Source organism: Mercenaria mercenaria, chromosome 10 (assembly GCF_021730395.1).
Source record: "Mercenaria mercenaria strain notata chromosome 10, MADL_Memer_1, whole genome shotgun sequence".
NCBI lineage: Eukaryota > Metazoa > Mollusca > Bivalvia > Venerida > Veneridae > Mercenaria > Mercenaria mercenaria.
The window spans coordinates 10,759,453-10,782,667 of record NC_069370.1 but is presented as its reverse complement, the minus strand read 5'-3'; the positions used below and the strand labels follow the sequence as shown (position 1 = coordinate 10,782,667).

Sequence of the window (23,215 nt, the reverse complement as noted above, 5' to 3'; positions counted from 1 at the left end):
AAATCGACAGTTTTCACTAAAATAAACTTTAAACTACCGAACTGTGTCGTTTTTAATTATAACATATTCTCAATATTGATGTAAAATGGATTTAAAATACGACAGGTACAGGCATTTCGCGTTAAAATTTGCTGAATTCGGCCATTTCAGACTCAAAATTCGCTTATTAGCAACCCTTGCTTCAAGTAACAATTTATAACAGCTATTTCATTTGTTAATTCTATTTAATTTTTTCCTAACCAGAAACTGAAGCAAGGGTTGCTAATAAATGAATTTTGGAAAAAATGATATTATTTGTCTGGCCTTTCTCACGTATAAGAGTGGCCTCCCTTGAAGCCAGGTGCACGTTGCCAGGCAATGTAATAGGTGGCGCCGCTGTCAACATGTGCATGTGAAAACGAAAGTAGATTGTTTATCTAGGAATTATTAGAACATTTTACCCTTCTACGTTGAATTTTTAAGGTAAGTAGATTAAATGCTATTTTGTTGTGTTAAATAACTAGGGAAGTATTCATTCAATTCTATTTCAATGGAAATGGAGCAGAATTATTGACACACAAGTGGCACAACGGTGCAGACTGTTAATGTTATCTGTGACACTCACAGTAGGAAGACAAAAAATCTACTGACACAGTGAAAGTGTTTACATTTTGCATTATTTTTCTGATTCAACCTGATGAATGGTGTGTACTCATTGAATACATGTACTGTATATGAAATTAATGAAGCAGTAATTTGACAATACAAGCAATGAGACATTGTTCATTGATTAAAATATGGAATATTTTTCTGGTGTCCTTCACAAATGAGACAATTAATCCTTGAGATATAAAAGAATGCTTCAAGGTCAACAGAATATGATTGAAATTATAAAGGCTTGTAATGTAGTTTCTTATTATCATTATTATAATATTGACATGTTGTGATGTCTTGCACTAATCAGTGTTTGTTTTGTATTATATTTCAGATATAATAGTATGAATATAGAGATGATTATTTAGTTACCTTCAACTGGTCAGTGGTCAAAAGGTATGTCTTTTTGATAACTGTAAATTTTTCCTTACACACTTTTTCTTATGAAAATTATAGGCCTCCCAAGTTAATCTCTACAGTTCTTACCATGTGTCTACTTTGTTTCTACTGAAAGCATAAACACTTTACAATAACTATTTTGTATTCTGTATATCCAGGGTTTCAGTGTATCACATGATCTTTATGGAACTTCTGTGACCTATATTTTCTAGAGTAAAAGAAAATGTTTGTCATATTTATGCAAGAGTAACACCAGATCAGCTGAGACCCAAAATATAGTTGTGGTGTGTGACTTACTTGTTCTCATGACACAATGAAAGATCAGATGCTGTGGAATGCCAGTCATACACATGTACCTGCCAGAACATTACCTTTTAATTTAAGAAAGTTGCTTTTAAATCAGTTTTGTGGCTTTATATCTATAAACCTGAGGTCATATTCATAAAGCTTCTAAGATTATTTTTATCTAAGATATTCAATATTCTGTTAGAGAGATATGAGAAACATTATGAATATGACCCTTGTAATTAAATTAATTGATGAATCACACAATTATGCATATTGGTTATGTCATAAAATATTATTTGACTTTTTTATTTCAGGGAGTATGTCTGTGTGTCTTGAAGTATTGAATGCCCCCAAAACAACCAGTATGATAAGAAGGTATTTTAGAACTCTTTTCCTAGCCTTTCACAAAATTACAAAACCTGTAACTGAGGAATTTAATTACCTATTAAGGAAGATCTGATAAATAAAACTTCAAAACACTAATTATGCTTTGATGTACACACAGATTGTACCTTGCATTTTTATTTTTATAGAGATGAGAAGATAGTTCATGTATATATTTGTTTCTGCACATTAAGATTCAGAATCAATTTTCTATCAACTATGACAAAAGTAGACAGATTTCAATATATGTCATCACAAAATTCAGTATTTCAGAAACTTCATTTCAAAAGGATATATTAATAATTTATCAGGTTGCTTTATATTACATTATAGACCAGAGTATATAGTTTCCCAAAATGTTGAAAGACTAAGCTGATTTTCTATGGACTTTTAAGTATTTTGAATGTTTGATTTCTCTTTTTAACCTTATAATAATAATGATTGAATATTTCATTTCACTTAGTCATGACACTAAATCCTTTTCTAGTAATTTGCCTCTACATTTCAACATGTTTACACTTAATTTTTTAAACAGAAAGATATTTTTATTTCTTTCATTTTAGGTGTACAATCTGGGTTGAAAACAGCCATGGACAATGAATTTGGAGGTGCATGCTGGAGCATCAGAAATTACATACTTGGAATAAATAATTGCACAATACACATTTACTGAGAAGTGACTAATGTTTATGTTAAAGTGCAATATCCATGTTTGTAACATTTACATGGGGGTAATAGTTACAGTGTTGAAAGAGACTACCAGTGTTACATTTCAAACTAAGTTACAGTGTGGATGCTAATTCTAAATTCTTGATAATCAAGTGTTTTTAATAACTTATGAATACTAATTATTTATCAAACTGTTTAATTTATCACATTCCTACATCATTATGTTATATAAAATGCTTGTAGTTATATAATATATGTCAGGTTAAATGGTAATAAATTTTGTTTCTGTGTAAATATCTTGCTTTTTGAAAAAAAATATAAATGCAACAAAACTGATGAAAAGATAGGCAGTTACTTTTCACAAGTTCATGGAATAGCAGAATATACATAACATTGTATAGTTTTCCTAACTTGTATCTGGGGCCATCATAAATTAATTGCTAGATTAAATTTTCTTCACAAGATTTCAGATCAGATATTTTATTTTTGCTTTAATGAGGTATTAAAGAGAAAAAATGACATAATTATAATAGTTATTTTTGTCAAATGGATTTGATTAAAAGCAATAATAACTGAAAGTTAATAATTTATAACATTCTTTATAGAAATATTCCATGGATGATCTTTGAAACTAAAAATATTAAGGGGATGCATAAATATAGTGTGAGTGGATGATAATCTAACAATTAATATAGTATGGCCTTACAAATATAAATTAATAAATACTTACTGGCAATAATATTGATTAGGTATGATGCAGCTATATGATAAACATATATTTTTTGAATGGTGATTTGTTATGAGAAAAAAAGCTGCATAATTATGATTGGAACTAGCTCCATATTTCCTTTCTTTAACTTCATATAAGATAACCAAGTATCACAATTATATGAATTCTAATGTCAGTTGTGTACACAACTGAAAATGCATTGCATTCATTTTCTAAAGTAATAGTTAGCATTTGGTCATATCTCATGTTTGGCCTTCAATAACTGGAAAGGGAAGGCAATAAATGGAATTTATGATTACACACAAAATATGGAGAAGACTGAAAGCAGTAACTGATCAAAAATAGCAGAAGGCTTTAGCTTATGATTGTCAAAATTCATTGTAGTTTAGTAGATGATCTCTTTCTTTAAGGGACTGGTAAGTGAAATGTCAATATCACAGTGACCCTAAGACTGAAATATTTTATTATGGAAAACTGAATGATAATTTTGCCCATGGTCATCAGGCTTTAAATCATAACAGATGAATAATTTTGGGTCAGTAGATAAAAGTTAAAGGTCACTGACAATTAGATAAACAACTGATTCAGGTTATATAAGCTTGAGAACACTTTCACTTATTATGATCATCCAGCATTATAGCATGAATGCCTATGTTCAGTAGATGACCACTATAGTGTTTGGCAAATAGGTCAAAGTTCAAATTCAAACCATACTGAAAATAAATGCAAGTTACATGCCCAGTCACCACTGACAGGCCATCATGGGAGACATATAATTTTGTGCCCCCCATGAGTGGTGGGGGCATATAGATTTGCTCTTGTCCGTCCGTCCTTCCGAGAATGTTGTGTCGCGCCTAGTTCCAAAGGTATTTGACGTAGAGTCACAAAACTTTACAGGAATGTTGGTCAGCATGTGTAGTTGTGCACCTGGGGATTTGCGTCCGGATTCATTCACTCATGTAGGAGTTATGCCCCCTGACTTTGTAAAAATTGGTCATTTTAGTGTTGTGTCGTGCCTAGCTCCAAAAGTATTTGACGTAGAATCACAAAACTTCACAGGAATGTTGGTCAGCATGTGGATTTGTGCACCTGGGGTTTCGCGTCTGGGTTCATTCAGTCATGTAGGAGTTATGGCCCCTGACCTAGTACAAAATTGGTCATTTTAATGTTGTCGTGCGTAGCTCCAAAATGATTTGACCTAGAGTCACCAAAGTTTACAGGAATGTAGGTCAGCATGTGCAGTTGTGCCTCTGGGGTTTCGCATCCTTATTCATTCAGTCGTGTATGAGTTATGGCCCCTGACTTAGTTAAAAATTGGTCATTTTAATGTTGTGTCTCGCGTATCTCCAAAAGTATTTGACCTAGAGTCACCAGTTTACAGGAATGTTGGTCAGCATGTGCAGTTGTACACCTGGGGTTTCGCGTCCTGATTCATTCAGTATTGTAGGAGTTATGGCCCCTGACCTAGGAAAAAATTGTCATTTTAATGTTTTGTCGCACTTAGCTCCGAAGATATTTACCTACAGTCATTATTTCACTACACAAGACCAGACTTTTTGTCCAGACTTACTCAAAAAAAAAGTTTGTGAAACATGTATGTTAAAATGTACTTGACCTAGGATCATAAAACATTACAGGATTGTTTTATAGCCTATGAAGTGTTCTCTTTAGGATTTTACTCATCTAGGCCAGAGTTATGGCCAATTAAGCGAAAAATACACATAAGGTTCTTGAAAGTTTGTGTTGCAAACATCTTAAAAATTGTTTAACCCGAGTCATTAAACCATGTTACAGTGGCAAGAGTGGGGGCACCTGTTCCTATGGACACTAATCTAGTTTCTGTTGCCATTGCTATTAGACCAGCTCTTAAATTGGTCCTCTTCGAAATTGTGCAGTCTCTACTTATTTTCCTCCTGTAAACGTACTCTATCCTTTGAAACATACATTTTCACTTTTGTTGCCATGGCAATGAAATATTTTTATACTTTTTTTTTTCGCATGCAAAACAATGTGAGTTAATTAAATCCATTTCATTACTGCTAACAGATTTATCTTTATAATTTTAAAAGTTGTGACAACAAATAATGAAAACTTACTTATCCTAAGGAAACATTATTAAACAGATTACCAAATGACCTGTTACCATGGCAACTGAAAGGCTCTTTTCTGCTTTCTTTACATGAGCATTATGAGCTGTCAATTGTAACAGTGATAAGTCCATTAAATATCCAAACATCAAAATATTTAAGTCATAACATGCAAAAAGTTAAAAAATGCTAAATTTTAGCCTTGTTGCCATGGCAACTGAAAGGCTTTTTTCTGCTTTCTTTACAGGAGCATTATGAAATGTCAATTGTAACAGTGATAAGTCCATTAAATATCCAAACATCAAAATATTTAAGTCATAACATGCAAAAAGTTAAAAAATGCTAAATTTTAGCCTCGTTGCCATGGCAACTGAAAGGCCCTTTTCTGCTTTCTTTACAGGAGCATTATGAAATGTCAATTGTAACAGTGATAAGTCCATTAAATGTACAAACATCAAAATATTGAGGCTATAACATGGATAAAGTTAAAAAATGATAAATTTTAGCCCTGTTGCCATGGCAACCAACAGTAAAAGTACACATTTTATACTCAGTAATATACCAGGCGAAGAATTCTACCTCTGCACATGATTTTAAATCATACTTTGAAACATTAACAAAATTAACACAATAAAATATTGATTTTTTAAGAAATTTTTAGTTTCAGGATTCCAAAGAGTTATTTCCCTTTGTTAAGACTGTTTCTATGACAATTCTGTTACCGGCTTATGTATGTTTGAATAGCCTGATGTGTTTACATTCATATTTAATCAAACATTTGTAACAGTAATCATTTATTATTTTGTTTTTTCCAACTTATTGAAGTATACCCCCAAGATACGCTAATGCTTTCTTTCACTACAGCATATAAGGTGAACATTAGATTTTCCATAAACAATTGTCCTTGCAGATTTTAATGTTTATTTTCGGAAAATACGTGCATTTTGGTAAAAAACGGCACATATTTTATCATCATTTTGGTGGGGGCCAAAATTGGCCCAAATCCTACGTACCCCTTTGATATATTGAACTACTTTCATGATTTCCAATACTGAGCCTGGATTTGACATCTAAATTGACTTTAGATAGGTCAATAATAACTGCCGATTCGTAATCAGTGACCCTGACTTCCTCATTAAACTTATAACAAAGATGACGTATTGACCTACTTTCATGATTTCGAATTCTGAGCCTTGATTTGACATCTAAAACGACTTGAGACAGGTCAAAGATAATTGAAGATTCGTAATCAGCGACCCTGTCTTCCTAATTAAAATTTATTACAAATTGACATATTGACCTGCTTTCATGATTTCGAATTCTGAAACTCGATTTGACATCTCAAACGACTTAACATAGGTCAGAAATATTTGCAGATTCGTAATCCGCGACCCTGATTTCCTTATTAAAAATGACAACAAGTTTGACCTATTGATCTACTTATATCATTTCGAATTCTGAGCGTGGATTTCATATCTAAAACGACTTGAGACAGGTCAAAGATAATTGGAGATTAGTAATCAGCGACCCTGACTTCTTATTAAAAGTTATAACAAATTTGACCTATTGACATACTTTCATGACTTCATATTCTGAGCCTGGATTTGATATATAAAACGACTTGAAATATGTCAAAAATAATTCCAGTTTCGTAATAAGCGGCCCTGACTTCCTATTAAAAATCATAATAAATTTGACCTATTGAACTACTTTCGAGATTTCCAATTCTGATCCTCGATATGACATCTAGAACGACTTGAGATATGTCAAAAAAATTGCAGATTCGTAATCAGAGACCCTGACTTAATACTAAAAATTATAACAAATTTGGCAAATTGAACAACTTTCGAGGTATCGAATTTTGAGCCTGGATTTGTCATCTAAAATGACTTGAGATAGATAAAAAAATAATTGCAGATTTGTATTCAGTGACCCTGACTTCTTACCAAAAGTCATAGTAAATTTGACCTATTGACCTACTTTCATGATGTCGAATTCTGAGCCTGGATTTGATATCTTAAACGACTTGAGATAGTCAAAAGTAGTTGTATATTCTTAATCAGCGACACTTACTTCTTATTAAAAGTAACAATGATTTTGACCTATTGACCTACTTTCATGATTTTCTCGTATTCTGAGCCTGGATTTGGCATCTAAAATCACGTGATATAAGTCGAAAATAATTGAAGATTCGTAATCAGCGGCCATGGCTTACTATTAAAACGTATTATAAATTTGAACTATTACCCTACTTCACTTGAGATAGGTTAAAAATAATTGCAGATTTATAATCAGCGACCCTGACTTCCTGTTTAAAGTTATACCAAATTTGACTTATTGACTTACTTTCATGATTCCGAATTCGGAGCATGGATTTGACAACTAAAACAAATTGAGATAGGTCAAAAATAATTAGAGATTTTAAATCAGCGACTCTGACTTCCAACTTAAAGTTATAACAATTTTTACCTATTGACCTATTTTCATGATTTTCATTTCCAAGCCTGAATTTGACATCTTAAACAACCTGGGAAAGGTCAAAAGTACATGCATTACCTTAATCAGTGAAACGTACTTCTTGTTACAAGCAACAATAATTTTGACCTATTGACATACTTCCATATGTAGATTCGTAATCAGCGACTCTAACTTCCTACTAAAAGTTATATCAATATTCACCTATTGACCTACTTTCACGATTTCGTATTCTGAGCCTGGTTTTGACATTTAAAACGACTTGAGATATTTCAAAAAAATTGCAGATTCATAATCAGCGATCCTGACTTCCTATTGAATGTCATAATTTTGACGTTTTGACCTTTTTTCATAGTTTCGAATTCTGAGCCTGGGTTTGACATCTAAAACGAATTTAGACAGGTAGAAAATAATTGCAGATTCGTAATCAGCGACTATAACTTTCTATTAAAATTTATAAAAAAAAATTGACCTATTGACCTAATTTAATGATTTCAAGTTCTGAGCGTGGATTTGACATGTAAATTAACTTGAGATAGGTTAAAATAATTGCAAATTCGAAATCAGCGGCACTGACTTTCTAATAAAAATTTATAACAAATTTGACTTATTGACCTACTTTCATCATTTCGAAATCTGATCCTTGATTTGTCGTCTAAAACGACTTGAGATGTGTCAAAAATAATTGCAGATTCGTATTCAGCGACCCTAACTTTCTATGGAAAAATGATAACAAAGGTGACCTTTTGACCTATTTTCATGAGTTTGTATTCTGAGCGTGGATTTGATATCTGAAACGACTGGAGACATGTCAAAAATAATTGCAGATTCGTAATCAGCGAGCCTGACTTCCTATTAAAAGTTTTAACAAATTTGATCTATTGACCTACTTTCATGATTTCGAATTCTAGGGGTGGATTTCATATCTAAAACGACATTAGATATTTCAAAAATTATTGCAGATTCATAATCAGCGACCGTGACTTTCTGTTTAAAGGTTGATCTATTTACCTACTTTCATGATTTCGAATTCTGAGCCTGGATTTGACATCTAAAACGACTTGAGATAGGTCAAAAATAATTGGGGATGATTTCATATTATGAGCCTGGAATTTACATCTAGAAGGACTTGAGATAGGACAGAAATAATTGCAGATTCTTAAAGGTCTAGATTTTGGCAGTGGGCCAAGGGATATTTGTCTTCACCAGCACAATTGGGGGTTAATGACCATCACAGTATGGCTCCAATGAAAAGTGTATCTAATAGTGAGAAGGGGAAACGATGTAATTTATTTTAAATTAATGAATAATTGATAACTTTTAAAGTTATACTATTTTTTTTTTGGCATTTCTATGTAAACAAAAATATTTGTTGATCAAACACAATAATAAAATAATCAGAAACTTATTCTCACAATAATGAAATAATGAGAAACTTACTTAAAGAAACGTGCAAGTTTTTATTTTTTCAAATTCTGTCTGGAGAATTGTGATATTTCTGAAAAAAGTGACTTTCACTCATCTAAAGCTTGCAGAATACTGTAAATAACATTTGTCTTAATTGAAAACAGAATGTGAATTTCAACGTTACACAGCAAAGCATGAAAGTCCCTTTTGGCAACATACTGAAAATGAAAATTGAGTATAGATGGAACACACTAATTTTATAGTCAAATAATATTGATAACATGAATATATGAAAATCAATTTCCAAATCGAAAAAAAATGTTTGTCCTATATGTAATATGATAATAACAATGATAATAATATACCAATGATAATATAATAATAATAATAATTTTGATTATTTCTATTATTATTATTATTATCATTATTATAACATTAAAGAAATAGTTATTATCATCTACATAATATCAAAATAATAATTATTATCATTATCATTCGACATTTACTGAAGAAAAAAAAATTCTTTCAACTCCACTGCACACATCTTCATGGTCAAGTTGGGGTCCCTGCTGTGCTAATTGCCCTCTAATAAGCTGCTATTACATAATCGCTGATAAGCAGCAGATATGATGGGAGTTGTATATTGGATTTTGGGGGGGGGGGGGCACTTATATAGTAGAGAATCTAGGGCTTTAATCAGCGATATATAATATTTTTGATCTATTGATCTACGTTCATCATTTTGAATTCGGAACCTCGATTTGACATCCAAGATGACTTGAGAAAGTTAAAAAAATCTCCAAATTCGTATTTAGCAACCCTAACTTCCAACATAACAATTTTTACCTATTAACCTACTTTCATGATTTCGAATTTCGAGCCTGGATTTGAAATCTAAAACGACTTGAGAAAGGTCAGAAGTATTTGCATTTTCTTAATCTGCGACACTTACTTGCGACCTATTTACCTACTTCCATCATTTTTTCCTATTCTGAGTGTTGATTTCACATCTAAAACGTCTTGAGATAGGTAAAAATAAATCGTAAGCAGCAACCATAACTTCCTAATTCAAATTTAAGGTAATGACCTACTTTCAGAATATCGGATTCTGAGCTTGGATTTGACAACTTAAACGACCTTAGATGGGTCAAAATTAATTGCAGATTCGTAATAACCGACTCTGACTTCCTGTTATACGTTATAACAAATTTGACATATTTACCTAGTTACATGATTTCGAATTCTGAGCGTGGATTTCATATCTAAAATGACTTGAGATAGGTCGAAAACAATTGCAGATTCATTATCAGTGACCCTGACTTCCTGTTAAAGTTATCACGAAACTATTGACATACTTTCATGACTTAGAATTCTGAACCTGGATATGACATCTAAAACGAAAGAGATAGGTAAAAAATAATTACAGATTTGTAATCAGCGACCCTGACTTCTTATTAAAAGTGATAAAAACTTTGACCTATAGACCAACTTTCATGATTTCGAATTCTGAGCATGAATCTGATATCTAAAACGACTTCACGAATCTCCAAAGTAGTTGCATATTCTTAATCAGCGACACTTACTTCTTGTAAAATGTAACAATAAGTCTGACGTCTTGACCTACTTTCATGATTTTCTCGTATTCTGAGCGTAGATTTGATATCTTAAAAAAATTGAGATAGGTCAAAAATAATTGCAGATTCGTAATTAGCGATCCTGACTTCCTATTAAAACTGACTTAATACTTAAAATTATAACAAATTTGACATATTGAACTACATTTGATGCTTCGAATTCTGAGCCTGGATTTGTCATCTAACATAACTTGAGATAGGTAAAAAATGATTGCAGACTCGTAATCAGCGACCCTGACTTCCTATTAAAAGATATAACAAATTTGACCTATAGAACTACTTTCATGATTTCGAACTCTGAGTCTAGATTTGACATCTAAAATGACTTGATGTAATTCAAAAGTAATTGCAGTTTCGTAATATTCGGCCATGACTTAGTGTTAAAAGTTATAATAGATTTGACCTTTTGCCCTAATTTCATGCTTTGGAATTCTGAACCTGGATTTGACATCTAAAGCGATTGGAGATAGGTAGAAAATAAATGCAGATGTATAATCACCGACACTGACTTTTGTTGAAAGTAAGAATAATTTTAACTTAATGACCTACTATCATAATTTTTCTGAGCCGGGATTTGACATCAAAAACGACTTGAGATAGGCCAAAGCTAGATTCAGCGGTCTTAACAAAAATTATTTAAATATTGACCTATTGACCTACATTCTGGATTTCATATTCTAAGCCTGGATTAGAGATCTAAAATGGCTTGAGATGTGTCAAAATTAATTCCAGATTCGTAATCCGCGACAATGACTTTAAATCAAAAATTTTAACAAATTTGATCTATTGAACTACATTCATGAATTCTGAGCCTGGATTTGACATCTAAAACGACATTAGATAGGTAAAAAATAATTGTAAATTCATAATCAGTGACCCTGACTTCCTGATTGAAAATAATAACATAGTTGACCTATTGACCTACTTTCTTGATTTCGAATCTGAGCCTGGATATGTCAGTTAAAACGACTTGAGATAGATCAAAAATAATTGCAGATTCTTAATCACGTGTATATGTGTTTATGTTTGTTTATCCTCGCCTCTGGATAGATCCATATGGGCGAGCATTCACTGTGCCGATGCACCAATTATGTTGACTGCGCTGAAGCACAAATTAAGTTGTCTGCGTAGTTAAGTTTTTGCGTTGATTGTAGTCCTGCGTTGTTACTGTTTTGAATATAGTCCTGCGTTGATATTAATTCTGCGTTATTAATGGTCTTCGTTGTTACATCCCTCTTTCTTCGAGGTTGTCACACAGCATAGTTCAATGACTTTTGACGACATCTGCATTTAGTATCTAACGTTGTTGTTTTCTACATCTTCGTCTTCTGCTAACTTTAGTGTTGTCCTACGCCGTTCCTGATGTCTAAATTTAAACGTCTGGTCGGTCCTTATGCAGCTAGCCGATGTGCCAGGTCCCCTGAGTGCTGGCGTCTTTCGTCGTAGATGAAACAGCTGAAGGCCAGATTCGAACATTAGTAAAACAAAGAACTCTCAGAGATGTCAATCCGGCATCGAGTTAGGAGATTCCAACCCGCAAGGTTCGTGACGTGACCCAGCGTTGTTCTTCGCTCCAAGTTACTGGCCCGGAGTGCTGGACTCTAACAGTCCTCATCCTGTCGATGACAAGTCCGGACGGTAGTACCAAAAGTGTTTCTCCGGTATCAATTCGGGGGTGTCTAAAAGATCCCAACACCCCAGCACCAGGAGAAAGAACCAACACCAGATCAGACTACCAGCAGCACACGAATCGATAGTTATTTCCTTTCTAAGCCCATTACCGCCGATCTTCGGATTTTGAATTCTGAGCCTGGATTTGACATCTAAAATGACTTCAGGCAGGTTAAATATTTTGCACATTCGTAATCAGCAACCCTAACTTCCTAAATAAAATTTATAAAGAAATTCACATACTGACCTACTGGATTTGACATTTCACATGACTTGAGATAGGTCAAAAATAATTGCAGAATCGTAATCAGCGACCCTAACTTCCTACTCAAAGATATATCAATATTGACCTACGTTCATGATTTCGTAATCTGAGCCTGGATTTGACATCTAAAACGACTTGAGACAGGTTAAATATTTTTGCACATTCGTAATCAGCAACCCTAACTTACTAAATAAAATTTATAAAGAAATTCACATATTGACCTACTTACGAGATTCGAATTCTGAGTCTGGATTTGACATTTCACATGACTTGAGATAGGTCAAAATAATTGCAGATTCGTTATCAGCGACCCTGGCTTTTAATTGAAATATTTAATACATTTGACCTATTGACCTACTTTCATGATTTTATATTCTTGGCTTCGATTTGACATCTAAATCGACTTGAGATAGATCAGAAGTAATTAGGGTGGACGGATAGCTCAGTGGTTTGCACACTGGCCTTCCAATCCTGAGGTCGGGGTTCGATCCCCATCAGCTACTCGGGAATTTTCAGAAACGCTTTTCAGTGTTTCCCACCCAGCTAGAGGTGTACTGGTCAGGAACCCAGGCAATCCTTGCGTGTATCAGTGCTATACACTGGCCACGTTAAATGACCAGGCTGTCTATTCGCAACGAGCTAGGCTAAGTTAGCCGGTCAAGCCTGTATCTGATTTCTGATCTCTCTATGGGGGCTTTGTCTCACTCTGTCCCTCTGGTCAGATCGCTCTGTGTCTGTACTAGTAGAGGATGACTTCGCGCCCTGTGTGGCTGCAGCTGCTGTAAAGCGCCTTTGAACGTGTTTATCATGAAAAGGACGCTATATAAATCTGGTATAATAATAATAAATAAGTAATTGCAGATTCGAAATCAGAGACCCTGACTTTTTAAATTTTATAGTAAATTTGACCTATTGACCTATTTTCATGATTTCGAATTCTGAGCCTGGATTTTACATAAAACGCCTTGAGACAGCTCAAAAATAATTGCGGATAATTTCTTATTCTTAGCCTGGATTTGACATCTAACATGACTTGATATACGTCCAAAATAATTGCAGATTCTCAATCAGCGACCCTGACTTCTACTAAAAGTCATTATAGTTTATATACCTATGGATATACTGTCGTGATTTCGAATTAGAAGCCTGGATTTTACATCTGAAATGACTTGAGATAGGTAGAAAATAATTGCAGATTCATAATCATCGAAAGTGATTTCTTGTTAAAGTAAAAAAAAAATTGAAATATTGACCTTCTTTCATGATTTCGAATTCTGAGTCTGGATTTGACATATAAAACGACTTAAGATAGGTAGAAAATCATTGCAGATTCATAATCACCGACACTGACTTCTTGTTAAAAGTAACAATAATTGACATATTGACCAATTTTAATGATTTTTTTCCTATTCTAAGCCTGGAGTTGTCATCAAAAAGGACTTGAGATAGGACAAAAGTAATTGCAGCGACCCTAACTTCCTGCAAAACTTTATAACAAATTTGACATATTGACCTACTTTCATGATTTCGAATTCTTAGCTTTGATTTGACATCTAAAACGACTTAAGAAAGGTCAAAAATAATTGCAGATTCGTAATCAGCGACCCTGACTTCATAATACAAAATCATAACACATTTAACCTATTGACATACTTTCAGGATTTCGAATTCTGAGCGTGGATTTGATATCTAAAATGACTTGAGGTAAGTCAAATATAATTACAGATTTCTAATCATCTAGCCTGACTTTTATTATAAAATTGATAACAAATTTGATCTATTGACCTACTTCCATGATTTCGAATTATGAGCCTGGATTGGACATATACACGACTTGAGACAGCTAAAAGATAATTTAGGATGATTTCATACTCTGAACCTTGGTTTGATATCTAAAACGAATTGAGATAGATAAAAAATAATTGCAGATTTGTAATCAGTGGCGCTGACTTCTTATTAAATGTCATAGCAAATTCGACCTATTGCCCTAATTTCATGATGTCGAATTCTGAGCCTGGATTTGATATCTTAAACGAGTTGAGATAGGCCAAAAGTAGTTGCATATTCTTAATCAGCGACACTTACTTCTTATGAAATGTAACAATAATTCTGACGTCTTGGCATACTTTCATGATTATTTTCGAATTCTGAGCATAGATTTGACATCTAAAACGAATTGAGATAGGTAAAAAATAATTGCAGATTCGTAATAAGCGACCCTGACTTCCTATTAAAACTGACTTAATATATTACAAGTAAACTTCTTCAGCAAGGCTACCGTTATTACAAATTGCGTAAATATTTTGCTAAATTTTACTATCGTAATTCCGATTTAGTTTTAAAATTCAATAGTAATTTAAAGACACTTCTGCGAGAAGGTATTTCTAAACCCGTTTTTATGGGGATGTGGTTTACAAACTTCGTAAGATATTGGGTCATGGTAATTTTCCAAATGTATTTGGTAAAATTATAAAACGTTTTATTAAAAGAGGTTACGACCCAACTGTTTTGAGACATACCGCATGTTTAGTGTTCAACCCGTTTACAGTTGGACACTACTCTTCCCTCTTTGATTGTGTCTGACGGAAGAGGGGGAGGACTCTATGATAAGCAGTTTATAAATCCTACCAGGACTGAACTGTTTTGATATTTGTCTTCTGGCCTGTTTCTTCGGGCCCTTAAGGGTGTTTCTCTTGTTGCTCTGTCTTCTGAAAAGGCATTGAGTACATACGTTTTTGGTTCTTAAGGTTTGCTTTTTATATATTTATACACGAGCATTTTTGTGTTTTACATGCCATGCCTTTTTGTTTCCATTAGGTGTGTAAGAGATTCACCTGGCGGGGATTACTTTTATTTACACTGTCCCGTGTCTTTGGAACGTGGTGGGGGTAAGAGTGAGGTTGGGTGCGCACCATAAACCTTTGTTTGTTCGTTTTGTCCTAATTTGTTGGCTGTGTGTGTGTGTGGTGGGGGTGGTGCACGCGTCTGCGTGCTGTGGGTTTCGTTTTTAGGAGGCTGCGTTTTTGGTGCGTGGCATTCCCTGTTTGATATTTGTCTTTGTTTTTTTAATACTAAAAGTTATAACAAATTTGATATATTGAACTATTTTCGAGGTTTCGAATTCTGAGTCTGGATTTGTCATCTAACGTGGCTTGAGATATGTCAAAAATAATTGCAGATTCGTAATCAGCAAGTGTGTGTGTGTGTATGTGTGTGTGTGTGTGTGTGCGTGTGTGTGTGTGTGTGTTTTTGCGTTTGTTTACCCTCGCCACCGGGTATTCCCATATGGGCGAGCATAACTAACAATTATTTTACTTAATTTATATTTCTCCTTTATTATACCGTCATGTGCTAAGCTGTGTACCATAATTCTCAATCCAAATACCGGTCAATAGGCTTGAAGTGGATGGAGAATAAGGTGGGAAAAACACTGCGAAAAATATGTGCATATACGGGAGTATACGGTCCCGTATATGTCTAATATATGAATATCATATAAAAGGTATCTTTCCTGAAAGTATGATCAAAACCTACGCCTTAAACATACTTTTGGACCTTGACAATCCCTAACTTTGAATACTGACATAAACTGTTGAAACGTACGAGGGGTGTTCAATAAATACCCGGAAAAGTGCTCTCATTTCTTTATTTTTCGTCTCATTTTGCTAAAATTTGAAAATATGACGGATATAAACATACTGAATGCAAATACCTAAATTACAGATTTCAGAACATGCACAATATATATCTGTCGTCTCCTAGGCAACGCCATCACCTCAAAAGCGGCCCAACGTCATTATGATGCTGTGATATCACACTCAATTAATTAATACAACTCGTGATTACCATTAATTCAATGTTTATCGCCATTAAATGCATTTTTACACCTTCCTAAGAATAATTAAATACTATTCATATGATGTTCCTGTCGTATTGAAGAAACTGGACACTGAACTGATGCCTTATCAAGGAGCTCTTTAATTTATTAAATGTGACTGAGCGTTATTTTTCATGTCTGTAACACAAGTCGTCAGCAATATTCTCCTGACCACTTTTAAACGTCACGTTCCACTAATAAAATTTTGTTTTCTTCAGGGCATTGTCCCTTAAACCTTCTTCAGCATAGCATCTGTCTCTTTCCTTGAATTTCGATTCAGAACACAAAATGTTATCTCACATCTCCGTTCAACACTGATTTTCAAGCGACGATCAACTCAATATGCCTGCCAAATATTTTAATGATGTCGCATTTATAATTTGACGTTATTGGCGTAACGCTTACTTTTCATATCAGTATTCACCCAATTTAGGAAAAGGTAGCTCGAAAAATAGGTAAGTGGCAAGTAATGTGTTAGCGCATGTAAAATAGAAAAAGAGACAAAATTGGGCCGGATGACGTCACATGACGTTGCCATGGGGACTCGCATTTATTTATTATTTATCCAAAGACAATCTAATTATGACAAATCAACACAGTATTCCCTAGTCTACATTTTATAGCATTTTCATTTATTTTTGATAATACATAAAGAATTGAGAGCACTTTTCCGGGTATTTATTGAACGCCCCTCGTATTTATGCTAAGTATGAATGAACGGATCCATGTGAGAAAAACATGAATGTCCAGTTAAAGAATACGGGATTCCCGTATATGGAATGTTCCATATACGGGAAAAATGTTTCCGTATACGCCCGTATATTAAGAGTATACGAAATGCGTACACTCCCGTATACGGAACCATTTTCCGCAGTGAAAATTCCCACAACTTAGAATAAACGACAAACTATTTATATGTGCTCATGTTTGATACTAATGTAATTATATACTACAGTTTTAAACAAGGTGTTTGTGTGTACCCAGTTTTAACTTCATCAGGCTTAAAATTTTCTGTATCTTCAATTAAAATATTTCTACAATATAAATATTTGCTTACTTATTCTGATATCTGAATGAATAAAATATAAATCAAGTCAAGTGAACATATAAGATGTCTGCATTCAGATACATACAAGGCACATTCTATTTTCTCACACACGTTCATAGAAACTGTTAAAATTTGAGCCCTTAAGTCATCAGAAATTTCTGGGTCATCTAATATGTGGTGACACAAACTTGTGAAATAGACATAAGTATGTCTCACACTTGTATGGACCTGACTTAACGTATGCTCCATATTATATGCCAAGTCCATAAGTAAGCAGTAAACTGCTAAATCCTTCTCTATTTACACTAAAAATTCAGATTAATCTCTTTGCTTTATATACATAATTATATAATATGTACAAATATGGAGACTTTAAACATATTAGAAGACCAGTGACTTCCCCCATCCCAAAATATGTTTTATTCACAGAACCTATGTTATAAAACAAAGCCTCACATGTGATCAGTAAATACTAAAACTTTAAAATATATACTTCCGTTTCACGGCTTCCTTATAGGGCCACTATTAAAATATCAAAACTTTAAAATATACTTATTAACAATATTTACAATAAAAAACAGATCACATGATATCGGCTATATTTAAAAATAGCTATGGGGTTTCATTTTTGTACCCTGCCGAAGTCCGACAACGGCAGCATGATGTACCACTGAAGATATTATAGTATACCGAAATTATTATCCTTTATACTCGCTTACAATATATACTATACTATTTTATTCATGTTTTCTTGTTTAGATTCTATTAATTTTCTTAATAAGTCTTCTCAATTTATATTTCTCTTATAGTATGTCCGGCTCAGCCCGCGAATAGAAAAATGACAACAATGTCAATTTTTATAAATTCTGGACAAAACAAGGAATTCTGCATATAGCAGAGAGAGCACCTGCCGTGACTTCCATCCGGTCCGCGCCAAGATTTTGCAACTTTTCGGATGAACCTACTTAGTCGGTATATAAACAAGCTGAGTCTCAAAATCGGATTGACCTATTTGCAACTAAAGCAGACGCGCGGACCGGATGGAAATAAGTCAAGTGCGCGCCTTACCATTAATATCTTTGTATTAAAAAGAAAAGTTGTATTGACACAGTGAGAATTGCCTCCAAATATGTATGAATGCACAACTTTGCACTATCAACAGATATTCAGATTTTGTCTGTAAGTCTGCAATCCAGTATATATTTCTCCATGCCTTTAAAGACAGAGTTTGATTTTATGGGATCCAAAATATTTTTAATGCTACAATCTATACCCAGATTAGAAAATAATGTTTTAAATTGTGTTCTCTGCACATAAAAGTCTGTACATTCTAATAATAGATGGTCAGAAGTATATTTAACCCCGCACTGCTCACAAACCGGATTCACATTTAAAATATATCATCCGGCATTCCCCGGTAATAGGTTTGTGCCCAGTCTCAGTCGGGTAATGGCTTTATCCACCTTTTTATGGGTGGAGTATTTCATAGGGCGGCTGAGTCCCACTGAGGTCTTAATATGATTGTGGCTTTATTGTTCATTATTATGGTTTGTTTGCCAATCATGTAGAAGTAATGTTCGAATTTGTGAATAGGCCTCAGTGGGTGAGAGATCTATATGCTCTGTTATATAGCTGTTTTCCAGGCCCAACTTGGCCGCAGTGTCAGTCCTCTCATTACCAGAAATGCCTATATGTACTGGACACCATACCATGGTAACCTGTAGGCCTGAGCTCAGGCATTCATTATATAACCTAACTATTTCTGAAAGAAGTTCTGGTCTCCACCGACTGTTATTGGATTTCAGTGAGATCATTGATGATAGAGAGTCTAAAAAATAGCCGCCTTATTAGACTTATTTGCTAAAATCCAGCACACTGCTTTTTTAATGGCAAGTAAGTCTGCTGTGTAGATGGATGGTGTTATCTGTTAACCTGTCTATTACTTGATATGTTTTGATGGGATCTCCACTCCTAGAGCTACTTTACCAGAATTTGGGCACTTTGATCCATCTGTATATATGTGTAAATAATCACTATAATGCTTTTTAAAATATATTTGAGTTTCTGTTTTGCGAGGTGTTGCAAATCAGATTTCGTTACGTTTTCTGTCAAAGAAATACCGATTTTTCAGGCCACAACTCTCAGCAATTTTCTGGGCCATGGCTCCAAATGGGAACACTGGGTTTTTCTGTCTGGCCTGGATGAAATATCCATTACCCAAAATATCATTGACTGGATTACATGGCATTGTTTGTACTTTAGTTCAGTATTTACCAATCTGTTCAGTCCGCCTAGGTCTAAGGGGTGGAACACCCGCCTCAACCTCAAGAGCGTGTGATGGGACGGAGTGAAGCTCCCCAAGGGCTAACCTAAGGGCTTTGTTCTGAATGGTATCTAGCTTTTTAAGTAGATATTCTCTAGCACAAGAATAGATTTGCGCACCATAATCTATTTTTGAACGTATTAATGACTTATACAGAAGTAAGGGTCTATTTTTATCTGATCCAAAGTCTGTGCCTCTCAGCATTCTCATAGTGTTTAGGTCTTTATTTCACCTTTTGACCAGATCATTGATATGATGCTCGAATGTTAATTTTTTATCCAAATCGAGGAACTTTAACCAAATTAATGGGTGTTCCGCCTAAATTAACGTTCAAAGTGTTCTGGTTTTGATTGCCAAATAGAATTCCCACTGTTTTAGTTTCAGAAATTTTAAAACTCCAGTTTTGAGCCCATCCCCAGAGAGAGTCCAGTGCAGCCTGTGCGTCTTGGGCTAGTTCAACCAAATTGGACCCTATTTTCTAAGTGCTTGAGTCATCGCCAAATTGGCTGCTAACCATCCCTGAACCGAGAAGAGTGTCCGAGAGACCGTTAATCATAAGTGAAAAGAGAAATGGCGACAGGATCGAACCTTGAGGAGTTCCACGTTCAAGAGGATCTCTATCTGATAATGTTTCTTCCACCCTGACTTAAATTTTCCTGCCCTGTAAGAATGGCCTGAGGTACTGGAAGCAGGAACCTGTTATACCACATTACTTTAATTTAAACAAAACGCCAAAGTGCCAAGTTAAATCAAAAGCTGCCTGTAGGTCCAGAAAAATGGCAAGCACTGAACGTGACCTGTTTTTGGCATAGATCAAATGATGCTGCAGTCGAGCAAGTTAGTCAAAAGTGCTCCTTTCCTTCCTAAAGGCGGACAGGATGGGATTTATAATAATGTTTTGTTTCTAAAACATGCTCTAAATGGGCCTTCACCATCCCCTCAAGCAATTTCCCTGAGTGTGAAGTAAGGCTAATAGAACTATAAGATTTTGGATAATTTTTGTTTTTTCCACCTTTATCTAGTAGTATAACACATACCTCCGTACAAGCTAACGGGACTTTTAGCAATTTTATCACTTAATTTTAATAGTGGTACAGGGTTGGAAGCTATACCTTTAATCCTATTAATTTTTTTGCCACTACATTTGTCAGTAGATACTGTTTCACAAAAAGCTGTCCAGTGTTGTTGTTTAGCTTCCAATATAATCTTTTTGCAATTATTTTCTGCTGATGTTAGAGTTATGAGATTTTCAGGACTTGGATTTCTTTTTAAATTATTTAAAGCTTTTTTCCTATCCGTACCACTTGTTTACATTCATCATTCCAACACGGGAGCGTTTGTATTTTGATGGCCCACCGGTTGATACGGGTATTGTTTGTTCAGCCACTGACAATATTTTTTCTGATAAATTGGAACAAAAATCATCATTGTTATCACTATAGACATCCTCTAAAGTAATGTTTTTACCTAATTCGTGAAAAGTAGACCAATCTGCCTTTTCAAATATGAATTTTTGTCTATGATTTAAGTTTTCATTTTCAGATATTTTAGATATTATACACATATAGAGTGGGAAGTGGTCAGATCCTAGGTCATCATTAATTACGCCCCATGCCAGAGAAGCCGAAATCCGTGGACTAGCAAGGGTGAGGTCTATACAAGAGGAATTACCTTGCCCTTTATCTAACCTTGTTGGGGTGCCATCATTCATAAGTTCTAAATTGTTTTCTTCAACCCATTGCTAATTTTCCCTATCGTTCCTATTTGTTTATGATGACCACAAATATTCGTGATATGCATTAAAATCGCCTGTTATCACACAGTCCTGCAGTTTATTATCTACAACTAACTGAGAAGTTATTTTGATTAATGATAACAGGTCGCAACCCCTAGCATAGAGGTTGACCAGAAATAGGGGTGAGCTTTCAGTGTAAAGTTTTATAATTAATATTTCAAAGACCACTTCCTCTTCTTGATTCAAGGGGTTGTCCACAGTGATAACCTCATAATTAATACTATTTTTTAATAAAAATGGCTAATCCGCCTGCAGAAAATTGATTGCTTGCAGGATTCCTGTAAAATACTTAAATTCTTCGGAATATATTTTGTAGTGTTTGTTTTTAATTTTATTTCTTGTATGCACAGGATATCTATCTGGGGATTGTTATCAATTAAATACTTAACTTCTGTGTGGTATGCCCCAGTTAGACCCTGTGCATTATGACACATAATATTTAATTTCCTATTCATGATGAACGTTAACACCCCTCATTTTAGACTGGACCTGAACAGTGGGTACTTTGATCAATTTAGATACAGTCTGCCTCCCCTGTTTCAGCTTCCTAGGTGTTGCTGGGACTTTATACCCCTACCTAACATACAGGCATTGCTAGGGGCCACAACTCTGTGCATATGTTTTTCAAATATTACTCTCAGTCACCCCCCCCCCCCCCCCCCCCCCCCTTACTACTATCAAGTTTAAAAAATAAGTTCAGTTGTGTTCTAATGTAGTTTTCTAACATATTGCTGGACGGTTTAGATTTACTTAATAACATTGTCTTTATAATTCTAGTCAAATAATCATATATAGTATTTATTAGTATTTATAGTTTTGTTTTTCTGTCCTATTTTCTGTTTGGTATCCTTGACTTTGACTTAAATCGTATTGTCTGTAATTGATGTTTGGGCTGATCTATCTGCCCTATTTAGATTATTATCATTAATTTCTGCTTGCGGGAGGTGTCTGACCCCCCGACTTTTAGTCGAGGTTACTTCAATAGCTACTAACCCAGATACAGATAAATTTGAGTAGCTATGGCCCTTTTTGTGTTCAATTATGAAGCTATGTATTGATGATTTTAAAATGCTGTTATGAAATAGAGATGAATGAATGAAGACCACGGAGTCCTCCCTAGTGACATCAAACCTATCCCCATCACTGACGGCAGAGTCACCAGACCCCGTCGCCAGGGATGAGGGGTCATGTATCACCCCCGCGGACTCCATGGCCTTCTTAGGGGTCGGGGAGCATTGTATAGCTTTTTCCGGAGTAATCATTTTAATATCGGTATGGCTCGAATCCCTGTTTAGCTGAGCCAGAACATCCCCCCACTCCTACTCACATCCCTTGCATGATGGGGATGGATCTGCCTTCACACCAGTATCTCGGGCATAGTTGAGTTCTTTTGTTTCAGCTGCTCCTCCTCTTTAACGAGAACTGCTTTATGCCATGATAACCCCTTATCCCTAGAAATTGCGGTGATACAGGGAGCCCTGAAGTACTCAAAGCAGCCCCTGTATCCCGCTAAATTCTCTTCTCCACAGT

The 23,215-nt window shown here is 34.6% G+C and overlaps 1 long non-coding RNA gene across 1 annotated transcript; it reads left to right on the top strand.

Annotated features, from left to right (window-relative positions):
- The first annotated feature begins 371 nt into the window (after positions 1 to 371).
- LOC123560492 (uncharacterized) lies at positions 372 to 2,661 on the top strand. The gene is made up of 4 exons (XR_006688242.2): positions 372 to 462; positions 968 to 1,029; positions 1,635 to 1,695; positions 2,268 to 2,661. It is a non-coding gene; the product is annotated as an uncharacterized LOC123560492 (long non-coding RNA).
- Positions 2,662 to 23,215: the final 20,554 nt, after the last annotated feature.